General features: G+C 35.7%; 1 protein-coding gene across 2 annotated transcripts in view; it reads left to right on the top strand.

Annotated features, from left to right (window-relative positions):
• The first annotated feature begins 53 nt into the window (after window positions 1-53).
• The window catches only part of IRAG1 (inositol 1,4,5-triphosphate receptor associated 1), a 125,560-nt gene continuing 116,348 nt past the window's right edge, over window positions 54-9,265 (top strand). Inside the window, exons 1-3 of one of the 2 annotated variants that reach the window (XM_069803853.1) lie at window positions 54-177; window positions 2,647-2,801; window positions 6,493-6,610. The gene's annotated coding sequence lies outside the window, so the exon portion shown is untranslated. The remainder of the gene's footprint in view (window positions 178-2,646; window positions 2,802-6,492; window positions 6,611-9,265) is intronic. The other variant, XM_069803854.1, reaches the window with a different exon arrangement.

Here is a 9,265-nt window from a genome sequence, read left to right as displayed (position 1 = left end):
GCGGGAGCCGGCGGCCCTGTGCCCTGTGCCCTGTGCCCTCCCCAGGCTGGAGCGCTACGCGTTGCGCTGTGTGACCTCCCGGGCGGCTGCTCGCGGCGGTCTTCCGTGTGGGGGCCTTTTAAAACGCGAGCGGTCTCCTCAGGACAGAGTGAGGGCTTACCGGGGACTTGCAGGCAGGTATTAGTCCCGCTAATTTGTACATATATATGTCACATCTTACCCATAGAAATATATATAGCATACCAAGAGATAACTCCCTGTATTCATACACGCGCACACTGCTAAATTGAATAGATTTGCACCTGGTTGCTCTCTGGTCTTGAGACCGCGACTCCCTCAGGCTGTGCCTCTTCTCACGTCATTTTAAAATCGTTCAAGATTTCCAACCAAATGCGTTAAAATGTGTGGCTTTTCCCTGTCTTTGTGGAAAAAAAAATAATTCGTAAATCCAAATACATACTGTCTGACTAGCTTAGGTGGTGTGATATTGTTAATACGTATTTACAAGTTTTTAGCCACAGCTTGGCCAACTATTTCCAAATTATCCAAGTGTTTTTAATTACATATACGGAATCTGATAAAATTCTGAATCCTGAACCTAGGCCCTGATCCTGGTACTTGATTTGTGTGAGGCATTCAGCCACATGGAGGTGCACGAGTAAAGAAGAAATTACAAAATTGGGTTCCTAAACTGTTTTTTTCCAATTACGATGGTAGGTGCACTGATGTACTTGGATAAAACTCAGCATGCATAGTAACATATGACCAATCTGAGTTACTTTTGTAGCTGTACCAAGGTTAAAAAACCAACGTAGTAAGATTAAAAGATCCTCTGGTACATTTCTAGTAAGAAGATTTAAAAAAACCCAAAAAACTCTGACATATTACTTACACAGCCTATTAAACCCTAAAACAAACTTGATTTTGTCCTATAGCTAATCACAACTATAAAGCATTAAATTGCTCAATTTGATTTTAAAAATTAATTGTGAATTACTATGATAGTATATATTACAGTAGTAATGGCTAGCTTACTTGCAGCGTCACCTGTTCTCTGAAGCCAAAGAAAGTAATTTTAATTACTTAACATTTTGAATCTCAGCTTTTGATTTTTATTTATGCACTAATTATTCTGAACTGAGTTACCTGGTCCAATGAAGTGTAACGAGTATTTCTCCTACTCATATAGGTCTTTGAGTAGGTACGTGCCGTAAATATCTTTTGTAGAGAAACTTTTGCATGTGGCAGGAAAGTGGAGCAACATTGAAATTAACAGGAGCGAAAGTGTGCATTTTCTTCATTAAAAACATGCCAAAACCAATGTTATGCAGAGTAAGATGCTAATTAATAGAGTTCCTAAGCCTACTTTTCTGATTTATAGGCTGATTTTTCACAAATAAACTACTTTTTAGATATTTTAATTAATGTTGAATCCATTTGGACTGAAAAGGCAGTCTGTTCCTGAGGTGTTTGTTCACCAGTTAGTGTCCGTAGTAAACTAGCTTTACTCATGGAAAAAAAAAAACTAGTTTAAATGAAAGATTTTATAGGGTCAGGCCTTAAGAATATTAAACCAAAGTTAAAGAGGGAAAACATTCTTGCTTCCTGGTATAAATCTAGTAGAAACAGTTTAATTTGTTTAAAATTTTATTACTACTCTATGCAAAATATTGACTTTTATATTGTTTGAAGCAGGAAGACTCTTTTTTTTCTATATACACTGATAACAATAAATCACTATTAGGTATGTAGAACCTCTTTAATGTATACAATATTGTTCTAGCGAAAAGAGTTTGGGGGGGTTACCTTCTGAATGCTTAGGAGCATTTCAAGAAGAGAGACTTGTTTTATCTTGCTGTCTTTTGTTTTTATTTCATTGAAATGTATTATTATGAAGATTTACATTACTACTTTTAAACTTGGATTGTTATCAATGTCAGAAATACTGATATAAATAGAAAGCAATCTATAGCAAATTGAACTTCCAGTCATCATATGTTATATACAGTGAAAAATAATATTTAAAAACTTTATTACCACATATAATTATAAGCCTTTTTCAGGAATGAAAATTGAGCTTAACTAAGCTACTTTAATAACATAATAAAAATGCCCTCTACCTACCTGACCACTACTCTTTGCAAGCAAATTACCATTTATGTTTAGGTGTGTATGCTTAAATAAATAAACCTCCATTTAGAACAGTTGTGTGCTTGGAGCAGGGTATTTTAGTAGCAAAGTTTCTTTACTTTTTATTGTTAGAATAAAAACCTTTTTTTTCTTCAGTTTTTTTGTGTGTGGTTTTTTTTTTTTAAGATAAGCATGGTTTTAGAAATCTTCAGAGTGCAAATTAATTCCATTCTAACAGTGTGAACCATCACTCCAGTAGTCACTTATAGAATCATTTAGGTTGGAAAAGACCTTCAAGACCATAAAGTCCAACCATCAACCATGCCCACCAAACCACGTTCTGAAGTGCCTTGTCTATGTTCTTTTTGAATACCTACAGGGATGGTGACTCAACCACTTCCCTGGGCAACCTGTTCCAATGCCTGATAACCCCTTCAGTAAAAAAATTTTTCCTAATATCCAACCTAAACCTCCCCTGCCACAACTTGAGGCCATTTCCTCTCATCCTATGTCCAGGCACCTGACAGAAAAGACCAGCACCCACTTGTTGACCTTCCTATTCTGATCTGTGAAAAAAAGAAAGAGATCCTACATTGGTGGCTTGAAGAGCTCAGCATTGTGTGTCAGGGAGCAGCGACGGCTGCTGCTCGCTCAGGGAGGGAGCCTAGGAGGTAAGCGCATACAGCCAGCAGGTCAGGGGCTTTGTCAGAGTACCTGAGCAGGGCAGATATTAGGCAAGTCCACAGTGATAAGGCAGGTCTGAGGTCAAGCTAGAAGTGCCAGTCAGTGAGGCAGGGTTTAATCCAGCCTAGTGCTTGCCAGGCAGGTTCTTACTGACAAGGCAAATCCAAGGTCAAGATAAAAATCAGTTCTCAGGCAAAGGTCCAGATCAGGAGTGTACCTTTAGCTAGACAGGGACCTACTTGTGATTGAGCTGGGAACCAATGCTTTCATAGTGTAACTCAGGCCAGGACTGGGAGTCCTGGGCTGAGCTTAAATGGGGCTCCTGCGCTGTAGGCAGGGGTGTGGCAGGATGCACCACGTGGGGCTGGTCAGGGTCATTAAAGCTTATTAATGCACTTAAGGCCCTGATATGGTATGTGTATCTTGAAGGGACAGTATTTGTTGGTTTAGGTAGTGCTAAAAATGGAGTTAATACGTATATGCTATTGTCATATTAGGTAGTTTAATATTGTGCTAGTTTCAGAGGCTATTAAATTAGTTGCACATCTCAAACTTGCTACAGTAAGGAGTTAGGAATTTCTATTCTGCTGGTAAGGGAACACTGAGGCAGGCTCTATTAAATGTACTTTGAGCAATGTTATAGGTATTCTTTTCCTACAAAGCTAGCTCCTTTTCTTTTAATAAAACAATGTGAAATGTAACAAGGCAGAGCTGTAAGAATGGATGGTCTTTACAGCTACTAAAAACTGTGTTATATTATGCTGCTAGGATTAGTAACTTTTTTGTTGTTGTTCACGCTTCTTCACATGATTGTATTTGCCTTATTTATCTGATAAATATAATTAAGTTCTATTCAGTTAGTCACTTAAATCTAAAGAATTGTTTTGCAAGCAAAAGCTTTAAAGGATGTCTGTGATAGCTTGTGTTTTGCAAGCAAGTTGTGTATTTGAAAATGGAGAGAGAATGCTTTTGTGTTTAAGGTACAAAACCATGAGACACACTTAACTCTTAACTGTACTGCTGACTTCTTTCTAATCTCTGTCAATGAACTGGTTTGCTAGCCTTTATTAGCACTCTCACTTCTATTAACCATATGCTTTTTTGAATTCCTAGCATCAGAAACACTAACAGCAAAGTAACTTGAATTTTAATTTCTAACATCAGCACTTAACATTAAGAACTTCTCTTGTGTCCTGCAGACCTGAAAGGTGCAAGTAACTTCACGAAAAATGGTGTATGACTAGACTTGGTCTAAATAGTATATTCTGCGATACTTAAAACTGTTACTCTTCGGATCCTCTCACCTAGCACTAGCATGCCAAGAATTTCAGCTTTATACAGCTCTATTTCTATTTACTATACTGTTCATTGTAGTTTGCCTGGGTTGCATAAAATGTAATGTCTCAGAAATATTGTGGAGCTGAGACTATAGCTGCACTTCTTTTCAGTATCCTTCTTCATGTGGGGTGTAGGGAAGGATTTCTGTTTATTTTTTTGTGGATGCAGAACCAGGTCTGACCCCAGTATGGTTCACGGTTGGTTTTCAAAGGATGATTTTTTTTCTTTTGGGGGTAGTTTTTGCACTGATAGCTTTCTACCTTTTGTGAATTACATCTAGCTTTGATTAGTAGGTATAGAAGTGTGGTTTAAAAAAAAACTAGTCACAGAAACAGTACAGTCTTGATTTTGCCTTGTTTTATAGTTTCTCTTAGAAAACTCTAGAGAGGCAGCTGCACGATACAGGAGATTTTCATTCTGTCCTTTGTGGGGCTAATGGAAAATGAATAGTGCCATAAAAAGCTGGCAGTACAAGTGCAATTCTATACAGTTAATTTTTTAATGCTTAAAAACTCACAAAATTTCGAAATATAAAACTGTCAATGAAATGCTTTGTAAGTATGGTATCATTATTGCCACCTTCAGGCAACAAAAAGAATGATTCATTTTCAGAGTCACTATCCAGCATTCTGTTTAGAGAGCGTTTCGGCTTATACTGTGGAGTTAAGTTTAGTATTTTTTTCTAGTCACAGTCTTGCATTTTCCTGTTAGAGTAATCTTTTTATTCTTTGGCCTTAGTATGTTCCAACATGTAAAAAATATGCTTACTTGTTCCAGGAAGCTCTGATTGATAAACACTTAATTGTTCAATGATAAATTTTATTTGAATGATAAACACCTGATATACAAAGAGCTACTTAGCAAAGGCGGATATTTTTTTTTTTCATCTTATCTTCCTGGTAAAGGCTTTTTTAGGGATTATGCAACAGTATTACAGATTTTAAATGCATGTCAGCAATTAATAGGACAAGTGAGGATTATACAAAAGACTACAGAGATATCAGATGAAATTGCAGTGCTGAAATGTAAAGAATGAAAGTGTCACTGATTTCTACTATAGATTGTTTGCTAGGAAGAATTAGTGTCTAAGATTTTAATCAGTTTTACACCTAGAGAGAGAGAGATACGAATTTTTTCTTAACTTTGATGAACTTCAGGAATTTTGCCATTCTGTATTCTCTCTCTTTAAAATACTTGGTTTTATAAAAGCTTGCACTTGAACAGAACAAAAGTTCTAAAAAGAAAAGAAAAAAGTTTGAGATGGAGACTACACTGATTATTCTCTGCCAAAGCTTTTTTCCAGGAGCACTCCTGAGTTCTGATACCATGTTGTTTGAAATGAAATTGCTCAACATATAGATCAAAATTATCTAATGTTTTAACAGAGATATCAGTAGCTAGCCCAAGAACATCAAGATCTAGCATCTCCATCACTCTCTAGTCTTTTTGATAAAATTATTTTTCATAAAATGCTTTTTTGACAGGTACTTTGATGTAAAATAATGAAATTTAATGACAGTTATTTCCATAAAATGCTTAAAATAAAATATGCTCTCCATATTCAATGGAATGTTATTTGTGTACTGAAAATCAAAGGTAAGAAAAGACTGCAGAATAGGTACAGAAATCAATGTCTTCTGTTACTATAATTGCACTTTTGAAAATGTTATGAAAGTAGTGGAGGGTCTACACCTTATTTAAAATATCCCCTCCTTGCTTTGTATCACTGCTAAAACAATTATTTTCATCCTGAAATCTGTGCATGCTCTCTAAAACCCAAGCTTTTAACAGAAAGTTTAAGGAAAGGAAAACACATTACACAAGCAAGTACTTCAGTGTAGAAGTCAGTTCCAAAAATAACAATGAACACTTGTGCTGAAATTCTCAGGACGAATGAAGCCTGAGAATCAGCCTGAAGATGAAGAAAGCTTTTGCGAATATGTGCACAGATCTTTCTCTGTTTCTTAGGGGTGGCTGGTTGCTTTCAATGTCCTTTTTGTTACTGTGATTTATAATATAAACTATATACTGACTTCTATACATAGAAATTAAATAGGAAAAGCAATTAATTTTCATGTCTCTAACATCCATAGTCTCTTCTCTGATGATTTACTTTTCTTCTGTGTCTCCCTTCTTTTCTTCTTCCACAGAACCCTTTCCACTTTTGTTTAAACACTTGAAGTGACAATGTTTAAACAGATCGGTGCCCTTACTTTTTGTGGGCAGAGCTCTATCCTGCCAAATGAGATCTGAAAGATCTGTTCAGTAGCCTGTGAATGCAAATACCTACTAGTCTAGTTAAAAAAAATATTTAAAAGTTGATATAAATCTCTTTTAGAGCACAGAGAATTCTTCTGAAAACTTAAAGCTCATTTCTAATGTGCTTGAAAACATGGAGAGCAAAATCCCAAGTCTGCATGAGGACAAAGTTGAATGTTATGGATGTTGCAGAAACTGGGTATGATTTATATTTTAATTTATAAATGCTTTGGAGTTCCTGCCTGTGTAGATGTTCTGAATATGTGAAGTTTAAGATGTAAACAGGAGACCCAAGCTTGGAAGTTTGGATCCTGTGTTGAGTTTTGAAACCTGTCTTTTTAATATTTTTTCTGAGTAAACGTTTAAAGCTATTAAAAGCTTATTCTACAACCTTTTAAGATCATTTTTTTTAAATGAGGAATGTCAAAATAAAGCAATATTTGTATTTTGAAATAAAGTATATGTACACACATAGAGATATATTTTCCTCCTCCTTACACCCGTGCATGTTATATTTAATGTATAATATATTTTATACTATATAATATGCTGTATAATACATTATGTATACATTTAAAATGATAAACTGTAAGTAACCTAGCTCTTCTGTCTATTTATATATCCATAAACTTAGATTTCATGGATGTTTCCTTTGACCTTAATAGAAACATTGCTAGAATACATAGTTACAGGTCGAACAGTATTGACTCCTAACCACAGCATTAATTGTAAGAGATGTTGGGACTTTATTAAGGTTTACTTTATGTTCTCACCAGTGTATTTTCATGTCTACCTCTTCCCCCTCCATCTCTAATGTTTCATTAACATATCTTTCTTACTGTTTAAATAGAAGTCATTAATTTTTGTTGGACACACTAGTAACCTTAGGGCAGGGACGATCTTTGTATGGGCAAAAAAAATAGTAAATTTAATTATATTTTTTTTCTCCTCAAGATGGAAACTATTATTCTACTGGATCTAATTACTAGTTGTGAAGTAGGTATATTTTCTGTAATTCATTTCATCCGAAGAGGAAAAAATGAACTTTTAAAACTTGACCTTTATGCCAATGATTCTATTTAATTTCTTAACATGCATCTTACTATTAATAATGGAAAACACTTTATTTTTTATCATCTTACATTGTGGATGAAAAACATAAACCAGATTACTTTAAAACCCCAGTGTAATAGCACAATGTGTATCTAGCTATTAATTTAAGAAACGTCTGTTCTGTGTTTCTGTCTAGCACTTGATGTGTTTATTTGCACATTTTTCTTAGAAGGCCAGGGACATTTTGTTCAGTTATTTGAGAAGTAATATGGATGGATGCCATACTTGAAGACTGTATTCATACCTCCTATCAACATGTAACTTAAGTTTATGATTAATTTGATCCATGCAAGTAGAGCCATTGATTCTTAACTTGACTAGGCGTATGCCTAGCTATCTTCTTGAATTAAGGCCTCAGATTGGAAGACAACCAGTAATTCTTATCAGCCAGGAGCAAACGTTATTTTCAGAAGCAAACGTTATTTTCAGAAGCAAGGAGGTATTCTAGGCACTTGTTCACTAGATAATTTGGAACCTATTTCCATGTATTACACTGAGTACACTTTCTTGCTCAATTTCTAAAGCCATGTGGCAAGTGGATAATGCTGGTGTGTGAGCAGCAATGAATATCCATTCAAAAGTAATTTAACTAAACAACTACCTGTTAACTGTAACTTCCCAGAAGCAGGTAACAGCCTTTAGGGAGAGAAATAATGTACACTTTTAAGTTTTCAGGCATTCCTTCCCCCTTCTCAAGGCATCTTTTAAAAACAGTATTCCCTGGTATGTCAGGGTGGTTCTGCAGGGAGATATTGGACTTAATATTTTTGACCCATGTTGTTAATGGAGTCTAGGGTGCAGCTCACAGCAGTACCAAGCTACCAGGCTAGAAATGCTGTATTGCAAGCTGCCTGGAAATTCTTGGGTTTGCATATTAATAGAACAATATCTATCATCCTCAATGTGAGTAAGACTGAATAGTGTGAGGAATGAAATTGGCCTCTCTCAGTAAGCTGCATATGGATGTCTGCCTGGAGTTCAGAGCTGATTTAATTTGTCAAAGAGCAGTAGTGGTACTGTTAGTGTCTTGTAGTCCTCTGCTGCTGGAATTGCCATCCATGATGCAGTATGTTTATAAATAAAACTGTTTCTATCTGCAAGCTCAGCCTGGGATGTAGTCGTGTTCTTTCTGGCTTGCACATCACCACTAATAGAGCTGCTGCTGGAACTTAGTCAAGAATTCTGTGGATTCAGAGGCCAGTAAAGAAACTCCCAGAACTATGTTGCCTCTGCAAGTATGAGTAAAAGTTTATTTATATCAGTCAAGTGACTATGCATGTATACAGATCAGATTATTTAAATGAAGGAAGATGCAACTTTCACAAGTTACTTCTGGTTATTACCTCACTGGTTAAAGAGGGGCTCCTATTTGCACCTCAGCAGATTATTTTGCAATTTCAAGGTGTATGTGTGGTTATTAATAATGTGCTGGAAACACAAAACTTGGATGAGAAACACTTTTAACTAGTTAATAACTAAATATTGTTCAGGCATAAATCCTTTGTGTTAATCAAATGTGACACAACTCAAGCAACAAACTAGGCAACTCATGTAGGCAAAATTGGTAGACTTAGTACATTTGACAGCTATGTGACTCAAGTCTGGAAGAACAGATATGTATGTCTCAGATTCTCACTTTTTTAGTCAGATGTACTTCTAATATTGAGTCCTTTTTTAACAGTGCCAAAGGTGGTTCTATTTTCTGATGTAATCTTAAAAATATATGCTTTCTAATTTAGCT

The sequence above is a fragment of the Haliaeetus albicilla genome, chromosome 16 (genome assembly GCF_947461875.1).
Source record: "Haliaeetus albicilla chromosome 16, bHalAlb1.1, whole genome shotgun sequence".
NCBI classification, from domain to species: domain Eukaryota; kingdom Metazoa; phylum Chordata; class Aves; order Accipitriformes; family Accipitridae; genus Haliaeetus; species Haliaeetus albicilla.
The sequence above is the reverse complement of the archived record's forward strand: the minus strand, read 5'-3'. Positions and strand labels throughout refer to the sequence as shown.